Source organism: Marmota marmota, unplaced genomic scaffold (assembly GCF_001458135.2).
Source record: "Marmota marmota marmota unplaced genomic scaffold, marMar, whole genome shotgun sequence".
Classification (NCBI taxonomy): domain Eukaryota; kingdom Metazoa; phylum Chordata; class Mammalia; order Rodentia; family Sciuridae; genus Marmota; species Marmota marmota.
Genome location: NW_025999982.1, coordinates 6,631,100 through 6,646,344, shown reverse-complemented (window position 1 = coordinate 6,646,344; position 15,245 = coordinate 6,631,100). Strand labels below are relative to the sequence as shown.

Sequence of the window (15,245 nt, the reverse complement as noted above, 5' to 3'; positions counted from 1 at the left end):
ATGGGGGGGGTACTTGTGGGGGCAGGTACCAGGGATTGATCCTAGGGCCACTTGACTACTGAGCCACATCCTTAGCCCTTTCCATTTTTTAAGTTTAGAGACAGGGTCTCTCTGAGTTGCTGTGGTTGGCTTTGAACTTGGTATCCTCTGTTTCAGCCTCCCAAGCTGCTGGAATTACAGATGTAGCCACCTTACCTGGCTCCTTACCTTGTTCTAATCCTACATTCCTGACTATTTCTTTTGTCTCCATTTTCTCTTTTATATATAGCTGAGAAAGACTGAGTAAAGAAGAAAAGGAGCTGCCTCAGGGCAGAAGATCAACCTCCAAACCTTGGCTCAAGCACTGAGTGGGCATTAGCACAGTGACACTCACTTTACTTCCTCCCAGGGTTACTGGTGGACTCAAGGGGGGGGAAAGAATGTGAACTATTTTGCACACTGTGCTGGAAGGAAAGACCTCCCCCTCTATATTCTGCTCTTTTCTTTCTATAGAGACTCTTCCTCCTTTGGTAATGTCACCTATTTTCATGGCCTTAATTATCATCTCTTCGATAAAATTATTTGAGGAGATAAAAAGATTAAAGCAGAGGCAACATAGAAATATAGAGTACGGTTATACCTGGTTTCAGTGTCAGTCTTCTTAGACTTTGGGAACAAGATTGGTAGCTTACTTCCCCACAAGGAAAAAACTACCTTTCACTGTTTGCTGTTTATGTTCTCCTGGTCTCATTTGTTTTCTCTCATCATCTGGGCATTCTTCTTTATACCCTTGACTTTTCACACTCTTTCTGACTTTGTCTTTTCCATTTCTACCCTAAAGCAGCAGTTTTCAGACATCAGCATATCAGAATCCTCGTAGGAACACATGGTGCTTAGTGAGGGAAGCCGGTCCTAAAGGACTGCATACTGTATGCTTCCATTTCTAGGAACCATCAGGAAGAGCAAATCCATGGAGGGGAAAGCAGATGAGTTGTTGCCTGGGGCTGGGATGACAGCATGGGGAACGAGGAGTGACTGAGAATGGGAACAGATTTCTTTTCGTTGTGATGAAAATAGAATGTGGTGGTATTTGCATAACTCTGTGGGCACACTAAAACCACTAAACGGTGCACTTTGAATAAGAGACATATCCAATAAAGCAGTTAGGAAACAAAGAAGACTCCCATGGAGGGCTTGTAAAATACAGACTTCTGGGCCTTATCCCCAGAGTTTCTGATTCAGTAGTTCTGATTCAATAGGTATCTGACTTGGAATTTCTGATTTATTAGAAACTTGCATTTCTAACAAATTCCTAAGTGCTGCTGCTGCTAATGGTCCAGGACACTGTGACAACCACTGCACCAGAGTAGTGCTGTCCAACAGAAATAGAATATAAGCCACATGTGTAATTAAACATTTTTATTTTTAAAATATTTATTTTTTAGTTGTAGTTGGACACAATACCTTTATTTTACTTATTTATTTTTATGTGGTACTGAGGATCGAACCCAGGGCCTTGCACATGTTAGGCGAGCGCTCTACAGCTGAGCCACAACCCCAGCCCTAATTAAACATCTTTAGAAGCCACATAAATGAGTTAATTTTCATCACATGCCTTAATACCATATATGCAAAATATTCTCAATAGACAATCAATATAGTATACTCATCAATGAGGCGTTTTATATTCCTTTATTTGTTTAAAGCCTTTGGCACCTGGCGTGCCCAACACTACATGCACACCACATCTCAAGTGTTTGATGGCCCTAGGTGCCTACTGTAATGGACAGCACAGCCCTGGAATATTCTCTTGTCTTCTTTTTGAAATGGCCTAGGGTTAAGCCTCATCTGTATAAGGACGACAACAGCATTCCATACCTCGTGGGATCTCTGTAAAAATGCTTAGAACACTTTCATCCAGGTAATAAGCAGTCAGTGTTAACTATTATTATTTCTCTAATAATAATCATCAAGTGAAAGAAAAGAATGTCAGGCTCAGTCAATTTTGAACTTTTGAAATGCTAGCCATTTCAAGTTCTAACCTAAATCATTGAAATGAAACAGTGGCAGATTTTAACCTGTTTGTATCAGATAGAATTCTTCTGGTGGGAAGAAAAAGAAAATTCAATTTAAGCAGATTTAAATAATGAGGAAATTAAAGTCTCATCTACCTGGGGTACAGAAGCAAATACAGTTCAGTTTCAGTTAATATAATCCAAACAACATCATCAAAGGGTCTTAGCCTCTTTCTGTCTCTTCACTCTGAACTCCAATATTGTTTTTATCCTACATCTGGTATCCCTCTTAGTTTGGGGATGGCTGCTAGTAACAATTTAGGGTTAAATGCTTTTTGATTTATCTCTGGCAGAGAGTGCGACTCCTTCCTAACCACTGAATAAAGTCTCTTCCCTCCAGTATAATCGTGGGGTGGTGGTGTCTGGTGTGCTAGTGACATTCTATTTCTTGACCTGGGTTTGCTTTGTGAAAATCCAAAATGCTGCATAATAGTTATTTGTACACTTTAGGGCTGGGGCTGTAGCTCAGTTGGCAGAGTACTTGCCTAGCCTGTGTGAAGCATGAGGTTTCATCCTTAGCACCGCAAAAAATAAACAAATAAAATAAAGGCATTCTGTCCGCCTACAACTACTAAAAATTTTAAAAAAGCCAAACCTCTTGCAACATTGATGGGAAAATAAAGGAAATACTTCATATGTGTTAGACCTCAAACAAAAACAAAAGGCTTTTTTTTTTATACCAAGGAGATGATCTTAAGGTGGAAAAAATAAGTAAGAAAACGCTTTAGGTTCATGTCAAAATGAAGTATATTCTCTTAGCAATATATAGTATTGTTTGGATTTAAAACTCATAATATAAGAATCATATATAGCTTGCTTTTTAATTCAACATTATATTGTAAGGTTAATCCATGTTGATACATATTCCATCTTGTGCAGTGTTTATTCATTTTTCTGTTACTAGATGTTGAAGAGTTTTCCTATTTTTCTTATTAGAGGTTACACTACTATGAATGTTTTGTACACATGTCCATGGGACAGACTTTTCTAGGGTTATATCTAGGTATTACACCTACAAGTAAAATTTCTGGATCTTGGCATATGCCATATTCAGCTCATTATGTAATGCTAAATTATTTCCCAAAGTGATTTTATCTTTTAGAACTGGATTTAGTTGCAAGTGATACTAAGTTCAAAATAACAGTGGCTTAAAAAATAGCAACACAGTTGGGCATGGGGCTACATGCCTCTTATCCCAGCTGAAGAGAAGCTGAGGCAGGAGGATTGCAAGTTTGAGGTCAGCCTGGGCAACATAGTGAGATCCTGTCTCAAAATAAAATTTAAAAACATGGCCCTATGGGCATATATGATTACATGACCTGTGAAACTCTATATCATATACCACCCAGAAGAATGAGAAGTTACACTCCACTTGTGTATGTGTCAAAATGCATTCTACTGTCATGTATAACTAATTAGAACAAATAAAAAAATTAAAAATAAAACATGGGCTGCAGCCGTAGTTCAGAGGTGGAGTGCGTGCCTAACATGTGCGAGGCTCTAGGTACAATCCCCAGTACCATGAAAGGGGGAGAAAAAAGAATGAAAAAAAGAATAAAGCAGCACACTTCTTTCTCATATCATTCTGGAGGAAGCAGGCAGGGGTAGGGTAGCTTTGCAAACTCCTCAGGGACCCGGAAGACTTCACCCTTGCTGTGCCACCATTCTCAGCAAGGCATCTTTCATCTTCCATTGCAGTATGGCTTCACCATCATGGACACATTCTGGCCAGCAAGAAGGAAGAAGAAGAAAAGAAAGATTTCCAAGTATATACCATTGGCCCGAATGGTATCACATTTAGCTGCAGGAGAATCTTTATTCTGGGTGACAACACAAATCATACCTAGTGAATCCTATTGGGAAGAAAGGGAGAATAGTTCTTGGAAATAATAAGCAGCCTCTGCAAGCGGTTACACTATGCAGTGTACATGTCTACCAACTGTGTTTAAAAGTTCAAGTTCCACAAACGTATCAACAACAGAAAAGATCAAGCTTTACATCTTTGCCATCAGATTGGTATGAACTGGTTTCTTTTTTTATCACATCTTTTTAGTTATGTATAACAGAATCCATTTTGATATAATTATTTATTTATTCACTAATAAGCTTTTAATTACGGTCTACTATGTGCTGGTTACTCTTAAAAGGGCTGGGGACATGGCAGTGGATAAAATAGTCCCAAATTCACAAATCTTATATTCCAGTGAAGAAGACAATAAATAGGTAAATTAGTGTGTGTATGTGACATATTGACAAGTGCTGCTGTGGAGAAAAATGGAATGCAAGTAGTGTGCTATTGGCTATATGTTGGTGAGACAAGTGACACTGAAGCAGTAACCTGAAGAAAGTGAGGTAGTAAGCCATGGGAATGAATATATTGAGGAAAAGCATTCTGCAGAGGGAGTAATCAAGGGCCAAAATGATTACAGTGGAGAGAGGAGGACAGTGGTGGGGTTTGATGAGGGCAGGTGTGGCCTGCGCAGAGACGGGATGTGAAACAGGGCTTGTGCTCTGTGCTAATGCCATCACCACCTGAACAACATGCTCCCTGATCCGCTGCCCTTCCTGCCTGGGCTCTAGAATGCACAATGGCCTCTTGTTGCATGCTACTGAGATTTTGTTATGCAGCATTTTGTGGCTATAACTGACTGGTACACTTCTACATTTTCCCTTCCCTCCCAATTTCTTAGTTTATCTTGGTTTTCTTTTTCTTCCTAACTTTTAGTGGAATGATGAATTCAATTATTTATAATATTTATCTCAAAAGTACATGTAAACATTCTTGTCTGAGAACTGTTTTGATCACATAAGACAGTTTCTTTTCTTTGCAGTACTAGGGATTGAATCCAAGGCCTCACACATGCTAGTCAAGTGCTCTACCACTGAGCTATATCCCAAGCCCTTTTCACTTTGAGACAGGGTCTTGCTAAATTGTCCAGGTTGGCCTTGAACTTTCCATCCTCCTAGCTCAGCTTTCTGTGCCACCATGCCTGGCATAAGACAGCTTTTGTATGTAGGGCACCCACGACTCTTCTTTTATAAGTTCAATTTTTATTTCCTCATTAGCTTAAAAAGATGAATTTTATTTTGCTTTTTTGCTTGGTGAGGAGTGGTAGGGATTGAACCCATGCATACTGTTTCTAGTGTACCAATGAGCTATATCCCTCCAGTTCTTGGTAGCTTTTAAACTATTAATTCTAGTTTTATTGCCTTGTGGCTAGAGAACATAAACTGTATCTTTTTTTTGGACTGAGGATTGAACCCAGAGGTACTTAACCACTGAGCCACATTCCCAGTCCTTCTTTGTATTTTATTTAGAGACATGGTTTTGCTGAGTTGCTTAGGGTTGCTTAGTTGCTAAATTGCTGAGGCTGACTTTGAACTCACGATCCTCTCATCTCAGTCTCCCAAGCTTCTGGGATTACAGGTGTGCATCACCACACTAAGCAAACTGTATTTTTTCTTCTTTTTGAAATTTTCTTTGTGAACAGTATATGACTGATTTTTGTGAATTTTTCTTGAACAAGTATGTTACTTTGTTATTAAATCAAGTTCATTGAAGGTTTAACTAAAATCCACCAACTTGATATTATTATTAGTCTATCTGGCACATCCAATTCTAAGAAACATATGTCATCTTGGATTCCACTATACCTGAAATTAATATTACCACCTTTGCTTCTTTATTTGTATTTACCTGAAAATTTTGCTCTTCTTTTACTTCTACTTTGTTATATCATTTTTGGTGGTGCTGTGTATCAAACACAGAGCCTTCCACATGGTAAGCAAGCACTCTACCAATGAACTACATTTCCAGCCCCAGAAGTTTTTTGTACTAGGGATTGATCCTAGAGGTGCTTAACCACTGAGCCACATCCCCAGCCCATTTTATTTTTTTGCGATAGGGTCTTACTAGTTGTGTAGGACCTTGCCAGGCTGGTTTTAAACTTGGGATTCTCCTGCCTCAGCCTCCTGAGCTGCTGGGCTTACAGGCATGCGCCACCATGTCTGGCCCCACAACTTTATTTTTAATAAATCAAAGTATATACTAAAAAAAAAGTTAATTTCTTCTCCACCTTAAAGAAACTAATGCCAACAATTTGGTATCCTTTGACATTATTCTTAAGTTTACAAACATGTTGTGGTAGGCTGAAAAATGGTCCCCAAAGACATCCAGATCCTAATGTCTGGAACCTGTGAATGTTGTCTTATATGCATAAAGGATCACTGCTGATGTAACTAATGATTGTGACATGGGAGATAATCCTGGTGGATACTAATGCAAATCATAAGTGTCCTCTTGTAAGGAAGAGGTAGAGAACAATTTGACACAGAATAGGAAAAGGTGATATGATGACAAATGCAGAGATGAGTGATATGACCACAAGTCAAGGGATGCTGGCAGAAACCAGAAGCTGGAAGAGGCAGGGAATGGATTCTCCCCATAACCTGTGGAGAGAGGGTGGCCTTACTTTGATTTTGGCCCAGCAAATCTGGGACTTTGGGTTTCTAGTCATTTATAACTGCAAGAGAATAAATATGTTTAGTTTTGGGCCATGAAGCACATGGCAGTTTGTTATGGTAATCATAGGAAACAAACACATTTTCCTTTATTATTTTTTTCTACAAAGATGACATCATGCTTTTCTACTCTTAGTAATTTATCACATTACATCATTACAGGTCAATATTTATAGATGTCATTCTTTCAAATAACTAATATATTACATGTTATGGATGTTTCATAATTCATTCTTCATTCCCCTATTATGTTTCTAATTTTTTATTGCAAATTAGTGCTACATTAAATGTCCTTACATGTATGTGTTTTGCATGCTGGGAATTTTTTTTTTTTTTTTTTTGTGAAGAAAGGAGAATACACTCTTTGGAAGATCTATGAGTAAGTGCATTTTTAATTATAGGAGATGGCAACAGATTACTTTCCAAGAAAGGTGTGAAAACTCACTCCGCCATTTGATTTGGGTTTTCCTCAGGACAAGTAAAACTGTCATATTTTTAAGCAATTTGTATTTTCCAGTTTATGTAAGGCTTGTTTAGTTCCTTGCCCATTTTTTCTTTTGGATTATTTGCCTTACCCCTTTTTCTGTCAAAGGTTTTAGAAACCCTTCTCTAGTATTTCAGTTGGTCTTTGATTTTACTTTCCTTCCATCAAACTAGAATAGAACTTCTCCTTCCTATTCCCATATAAACAAACCTGAGAACCCAAAATACCTTTCCACTTACCTGACCTTGATTTTTTCAAGTAGCCCACATACCTCCTCCATCAAAATATGGGATGTTTGTTAAAAATATAGACTCCCGTGCCACCCAGGAAATGAGGCTCTCTGGCAGTAGGCATCGACATGCCCAAAGTCATTCTTCTGCACACTTTATACATGATTTTTCTCCATCTGAATTTATTTTGCTCTACCATATGATTCTCACACGGCCTTGGACTAGGGCAATCCAACAGAACTTTTCTGCAATGAGAGAAGTGTTCTATACATGCACTGTTTAACACAGTAGCTATTGTGGCTACTGAGTTCATGAAATGTGTTTAGTATGGCTGAGGAACTGAATTTTTAACTTAATTTTATATAGCCACATGTGGGGGCTAGGGTTGTGACTTAGCAGTAGAGCGTCCGCTTAGCACGAGCAAGGTCCTGGGTCCAATCCTCAGCACCACATAAAAACAAATAAATAAATACATAAAATGAAGATTTTGTGTCCAACTACAACTAAAAATAAATAAATAGATATTTAAATAGCCAAATGTGGACAGAGGCTAACATGGGACAGTGAAGTTCAGACTGTTAGTTCCTTTAGTACAAAAACTGATCTTTATATATCTCCTCAGTGCCTAGATCAAAGTGACCCAGTAAATGAAAACCGAAATAGGAAACAAGTGTAGGCTATTTCCATTTTTTACGTTCTTGGCATATCAAGAAATGAAGAAATGGGGGCTGGGGATGTGGCTCAAGTGGTAGCGCACTCACCTAGCACGTGTGAGACACTGGGTTCGTTTCTCAGCACCACATAAAAATAAAATAAAGATATTGTGTTCACCTAAAACTAAAAACTATTAAAAAAAAAGGAAAAAAAAATGAAGAAATGCCCAAACAGGATTACAGGAAATTGTGAAATATTTTAATGTTTACCTTACATTTACAAAGCAGCTTTATTGTCTTATTCTCAAGTAATAACAGAATTAAAATAATAAATCATAGATTGGCATATGATGATGATGTGTAAAAATGGTCATCACATTCAATTAACTTTCAGCCATCAGGTTCCCAAATATAAAAGATGTATTAAGACAACAATGAACACTGCCTTTAGCCCTTCCATGTACCTTCAGTTAAAGTGTATATGTGAAAAAAAAAATAAAGTGTCTATGTGGACATACACTAGCAAATACAATGGGATCACTAATATGTGAGGTAGAAAGGAGGTTAAAACAAAGAATATGACTTAAATTATACAGAGGCTAATTCTTTAAATCCAGGCCTACCAGAAGAGAATATTGAAAGAACTGAGAAAATTATATGATTAAAGAACTTGGGACCTGAAGTTTCCAACTTAAGCTTGTCAATCATTATTTCACCCATCCATCTCCCTCCAAAGGGGGAAAAATATCAAAGTTAAAGAATGACATTCTTCAGAGTTGCAACAACATTAAGAATCCTTTGAAAGTAATTCATTGTTCTCTTATTTATCTCTTATAAACCCTGGAGAACTCATAAAGAAACATTTTTGTCAGCATGGAAGAGTGTTTAACTCCTGCCTGAACGGAGGGCAAACAATTAGGCATAAAAAAGTTATAGGCATATTTACCATTCATTTCCCAGCTTTTTCTATAATTTGAGATGACCAGTGCAATTTCACACAGAATTTTAAAATAATAGATAAATCAGAGCAAGAGATACCCCAAATTTAAACAGAAAATTCAGACCAGGGAACAGATTAGAATGCAGATATGTAGGCACAGGTTCCACCCAGGAACTGAAGTTGAGCTACAAATTTAGGTCAGAGTTTTGTGGTAGCCAAGGTGAAAAGGGAAACAAATTCAGTTACACATTCACTTGTCTGTAAGGAATATACATCAGTTACACAAGGATAACCAGGCATTTCATAATACTTGGCTCTGAAAAAAAAATTCTCTTGTGGCATTTCTGATAAGCAACATAAAGTGATCAAGTGCAGAGAAACACCTTTACAGGAAAGGTACTAGTGGGTTTTGTGAAACTGTTCCTTCCTTCTACAATTTCTTAATATAAGCAGAAGAAGCCAAGACTCAAACAAGTCAACAGAACACTCTTGAAAGGGGATGAGAAGGTTTCTGAATATGTGAACTCAGGACAATATGGCTAAGTATGCAGTTTTCTGATGGACTGGTTCCTGTTGTGTGGCTGAAGGCAGATACATATTGCTCAGACTTCAGTAATGAGATCAGCAGATGGTAGGGTGTTCACTGCCTTTTGTGAAGAGTGAGTCACCTCATTAAGACTGTCCTTTTAATAGGAACATATGGTAGAAGATAGAGGGAGCTCCTCCTCTCCCAGGTAATCCAGGATTTTCCTTTAAAATCAACTCTTTGCAAATAAGAATAAAGCAAATGTTGAAGACCATTAAGTTCTAATCCATAAAGCAGTAAGCCTGCAAACTCAAACTTTTTTTTTCTTTTTTTCAAGTTTACATAAGTTACTAATATTTAGAGATCAACTGATTTCAAGTCTGGCATCCATGGGTGCTTCCTCCTCCTCATCTTCTTCTTCTCCTTCTCCTTCTTCTTTTAGTTGTAGATGGACACAATACCTTTATTTTATTTATTTTTATGTGGTATTTAACCCAGTGCCTCACATGTGTTAGGCAAGTGCTCTACCACTGAGTTACAACTGCAGCAGCTGGAAGCTTCTATTATTATATGACAAAGCAACAATGAGTACAGAGCACTTGCCCACCGGCCTGGGCTGCTGGACATTCAAATGCCCTGTTGAAGAATGATGAGAATGTGCACTAAAATATTTTCAAAGAAGAAATTTTTAGTTTCTCATTCCGACTATAGAAAAACCTGAATAGTGTTGTCCTGAAATATATGGCTTTTATCAAAACAACTGCCAGTAAATCTACCTGAAGAATTACTTGCAAAACATACCATTAAGTAAAGAACTTAACCTGGGTTTTAGTTATTGGATCTGAGTCAATTAAATCCAAGGACATGTTAATAGTTTTAGTTTTGGAACAGGTCTTAATTAATTCTTTCTGATAAACAGTAAGCAATAAGATCAACTATATTCATCACAATATTATTCATCATAATAAAATATCACCAGCATATAGAAGATAATGGACCTTCTTATCTCTAAAGTATGTGTACAAATAACCCAAAAGTGGTTTCAAATTATTTAGATATAAGTAAAAAACTAGAAGTGCCACAATTAGGCTATTTTATGCTATTTGACATACTTTCTGATCTGTCTGGCCAACAATTCAGTTAATCTGGACTTTCAAGGTCATGCAGTAGTCTTGATTTTTTAAGAACTGAGATTCTATATTTAACACATTCAATTTAACCTCAAACTAGTTTTTATTCAGAATCAAAACATGAAAAAAATCAAAGTTGCACATATCCTTTTTAAAACAAGGCTTATGTTTGCTACTTTTAAAATAAGAAAAATTTAGGGGCTGGGGAGGTGGCTCAAGCGGTAGCGCGATTGCCTGGCATGCGTGTGGCCCAGGTTCGATGTTGTGTCCACCGATAACTGAAAAATAAATATTAAAAAATTCTCTCTATCTCTCTGTTTAAAAAAATAAAAAAATGAAATAAGAAAAGTTTAGATTATTATTTCCAACTATTTATTTTGAGAAATTTCAAACCAATTGCTGTAGTTTGGATCTTGAATGTCCCCTGAAGGCCCATGTACTAAAGTTTTGGTCCCCAGGGTGGCACTTTTGGTAGATGTAGAACCCTTAGGAGGGGGGCTGAGTGGAAAGTCTTTAGGTCACTGAAAGCATGCCTTTGAAGGGCGTTGGGGAACCCTGATGCCTTCCTTGTTCTCTTTTTGCTTCCTGGTCATGAGGCAAGTGGTTTAGCTCCACCACACACCCCTGCCATATATACTGCCTCAGTCTAGGCCCCAAACAATAGCGCCAATTGATCATTGGTTGAAACTGTGAGCCAAAATAAATATTTTCTCTTTATAAGATGATAAGCTCAGATATTTTGTTATAGCAATGGAAGGCTGAGTAATAAAAAAACAGAACACAGTATGCAGAACAAGCCACTCAGTTACAAACACTGAGTCAACACATTTATGCAGAGCTTCTTAGCAAAGCAAAAAGGGAAGAACAGCCTGTTATATAATCCTATTGCTTATGAAGAGAAAGAACATCTATTACTCAAGAGTGGCCAAATATTTCATGACTTTTTACTCAGAAAAAATTCTCTTGCATTCATAGAAGGACCACAGAGAAATATCACATACAACATCCCTACAGTAAATACATCAGTAAGTTCTGTGAGCTGTTTTCTAGAATCCCTCATGTAAGCAGAGGATACATGGTCTGCAGGTAGCAGAATGGAGGTTAAGAGCATAGATTCTAGCATCTAACTATCTAGATCTGAATCTGGCTCCATCACTTATTAATTCTGCAGTGACTCTGAGTGACTATTTAGCCTTTCCTTTTTTTTTTTTTTTGGTCCTGGTGCTGGGGATCGAACCCAGGGCCTTAAACATGCCAGGCAAGTGCTCTCCCACTGAGCCACATCCTAAGCCCTTCATTTATAAAATACTGTGATAAACAGTAGAGTTGTTGTATATGCTATCACTCTGTGGTCTTTCTATATGGTGCTTCTAAGGGCTGTTATAAAGTTTAAATGAGTGAATGCCCATAGCACATTTAAATTCAGGTAACAGAACAGGTACAGGAATTATTACTTGGCACACAGCAAGCATCACTGTTACTGAAGTAAATGCCACAGTGAAAATACATTATGCTCATAGTCAGAGGACAGGCACTTAAATCAACTAAGGATTCAAGGGAAGGCTTTCTGGAGAGAGGATACCTGTGCTAGGTCTAAATTTCAGTCTGCTACTTAACAGTTTTGACCTTGGCCAAATAACTTAAATTTTACTTTCCATTTGCTAATACTGAGCTATGTCAATGGCTGATATAATAAGCTAATGCTTGAGAAATTAAATGTGACAATATATAAAGATTAGATAAGCAAAATACCAAAACATGGCATTTATAACCATGAATGTTTCCTCTTGGAGATGAAAAAATAAAGTACTCTTGCATTCAACTCTCATTTGTGGCCATTTTCTCAATTAAAAAAATTAAGTTTAAATTTTTTTTTTTAAATTAAACATTCAGATTACAACCAAACTACTTGGAAGGAATGTTAAGTGATATCACTGGCTTAGCACAGCTCTCCTGGCTTTTTTCATACTCATGCTTTCATATATTCTTGTCCATTTTTGAGGTGTCCTGTGTCCACCTGACAGTGTAGGAAATTTGTTCAATATCCTGACTTCACTAGGCAGAACGAAATGGTCCCTTTCTGAATCACTTTATACAACCCTCATTTTGCCTTGTCCATATTCTATTATAGCACTTGGTATACTGCATTATAGTTATATTTATACTTGATTTTTAAAAGAAAAATAACTATGGCAACTATTATACGTATGTGTTTCTCTCCAAAATCTGAGTTTCTATGACCGTGTGACAGTCATAGAATCTGGACAGAAGTTGGCATATCAATATATTGATTTTCAAGGTTTTTGAAATGATCTGAGAGGGATTTGATGTGTGCTCTTATAAGCAAATGAATCTAATACAATTTTATATTTTCTCCCTGATTCATCTCATCAATGCCTATGGATTAACTGAACAATTATAAGTTCATGTTCTCCACATCTGGTTTACTTTAACCCGAGTTCTTTCATAATTCATAGACCTGAAGAATTTGTTTATTGGACATTTCCCTCTAAAATGTGGAGGTTGCCTCCCTCAGGTCACATTCACACTATTATAGTTCATAGGGGGCCTTAATAAATTGTACCCTTCTTTTCTAGATGAAACCAATTGCCATCTTCATTACTGCTAGCTTCCCACTGTTGTAACACATGACTACAAACTTAGAGGCTTAAAACCATATAAATTTATTATCTTAAAGTTCTAGAGGTCAGAAGTCCTAAAATCAAAGTGTTGACAGGACTATACTCCTTCTGGGAACTCCAGGGAAGACTACATTTCCTTGCCTTTTCAGGGGGATGTCTGTATACCTTGGATATCCCTACCCCCCTGCACCTGAGAATCAAAACCAGGTCCTTGCGCTTGGGTGAGGCAAGCACTCTACCACTGAGCTACACTCCTAGCCCTCCTTGGATCTATCTTGGAGGTAGACAGTGAAGCATTTTCAAATCTGTTTCTCTGACCTTTGCTTCCTTCTCCTTTTCTGACATTTCTGCCTGTAGCCCAGCCATTCATTCAGTATAATCTCCCTGTATTTGAAGACTTTTCGCCACACAAGGTGACATATTCACAGGTTCTGGAGATTAGGACGCAGTCACCATTGTGGGCCCATTTTTCTGCATAACAGAATTGACAAAGCAGATATCTGATATCACCTGTGGACAGTTTCCTTATGTTATACTCTGGAAATAAACAGGCTTACTTGCTTTGTAGCTCTGGCCTAGAAAACTTTACCACTAGCCCTTGCCCCTGCAGAAGAGAGAAGAGAACACAAGAACAGTTCCCTGAAGGCAACTCTTTTCTTCAATTTTTGTTTTAGTATAGGTGGACACAATAATCTTAATTTATTTATTTATTTATTTTTATGTGGTGCGGAGGATGAACTCAGTGCCTCACATGTGCTAGGCTAGTGCTCTAGCTGAACCACAACCCCAGCCCAAGACAACTCTCTTTTGAGAGAACTGTTTCTCCTTTTAAGTTCATCAATCAGGAAATCACTTTTCCAGGGAGGAGTGAGTTGGGGATCCAGGCAGGGAGAAGCCAGAAGTATTATACTAATGGATGCTACTCCCTACGGAAGGAGAGTGGAATAAGTGTTTCCAAAACAAACAAATCTACATCTGAACTCATCATCCTATTTCACAGGTCATCGTCACTATGTAGTATATTAGACACATGTGGATAATACAGACTCATCTTTCTTCCCATCTTGCTAACTATTACCACTATCTACTCCAGCACCTACACTAGAATTATCCATTTATCCTCTACCCAGTGCTGGCAATTGTACCACCTAAACAGTGTTCCCTTCCTCTGCATTCCCACTGCCAATGTTAAGGTTCTCAACACTTCTTGTCTGAAGGACTGCAATGGCCTCAAACTGGGTATCCCTGGCCCAAGCCTTGGTTTTCCCGACTATTTTCACTTCCTGCATTTACTCCTTTCCCTGGAATTAAGTCTTTCCTAATTAGTCTCCCCAGATCCCTGCACCTCGGCCCCCACCATGCCCAGAAGGAAGTAACTTCCAAGGGGAACTGATTCTCCAATTTCAGCCAGGCTCAGATCTAATTTGCTTTCAGATTTCAGTGAATGCAAAGTCCACACTCTCCACTTCTCTTGCGCTACTGTCTTCTCATGAGAAAGTAAAGTGAAGTGGGTTTCATCCTTTACATAGTATCTCTGCATACACTATTCCGTTTTAGCCTCAAAACTTTCTAGTGTGGGCAGGACGGATATTATAATTCCCACTTACAGAACGAGGACTCTGAGGCATGGCAATTCAAGGCTCGGGCCATCACACCCTGCTGCTAAGTTAACGAATGTCACTCAGCCCCTTCGAGTCCCACTCTTGGAGAACTTTCCAGCATCTGGAAGAACTTGCCGATCCGGTCCGCGCCGGTACGGACGAGGCCATTGCTCCGTCCACAGGTGCCCTGGACCTTCCCCTCCGCAGTGACGCGCACCGGTGACGCTATACAGTGACGTGTGGTGACGTGACTTACCCGGAGCCAGGTGCCCGCAGGGTAGCCACACCCTGGGGGGCCCTGCTCAGCCGGGGCAGCGGGTCTGGGCGGTGGAGGAAAGCCGCAGAGCCCGCCCGAGGCCCCTGGGGGCCTAAACCCCGGCGGTTAGCCCACCCGAGAACGGTCGGTTGCTAAGTGACGCCAGCGCGCAGAGGCGCGTGCGCGGCCACGGCGGTGTGCGTGAAAT

At 38.8% G+C, this 15,245-nt stretch overlaps 1 long non-coding RNA gene across 1 annotated transcript in view; it reads right to left on the bottom strand.

The window, feature by feature from the left end:
* Positions 1-15,239, bottom strand: part of LOC125617440 — a 22,421-nt gene extending 7,182 nt beyond the window's left edge. The window contains exon 1 of the long non-coding RNA XR_007348440.1: positions 14,788-15,239. This is a non-coding gene — a long non-coding RNA (uncharacterized LOC125617440). The remainder of the gene's footprint in view (positions 1-14,787) is intronic.
* Between the last annotated feature and the right edge of the window lie 6 nt (positions 15,240-15,245).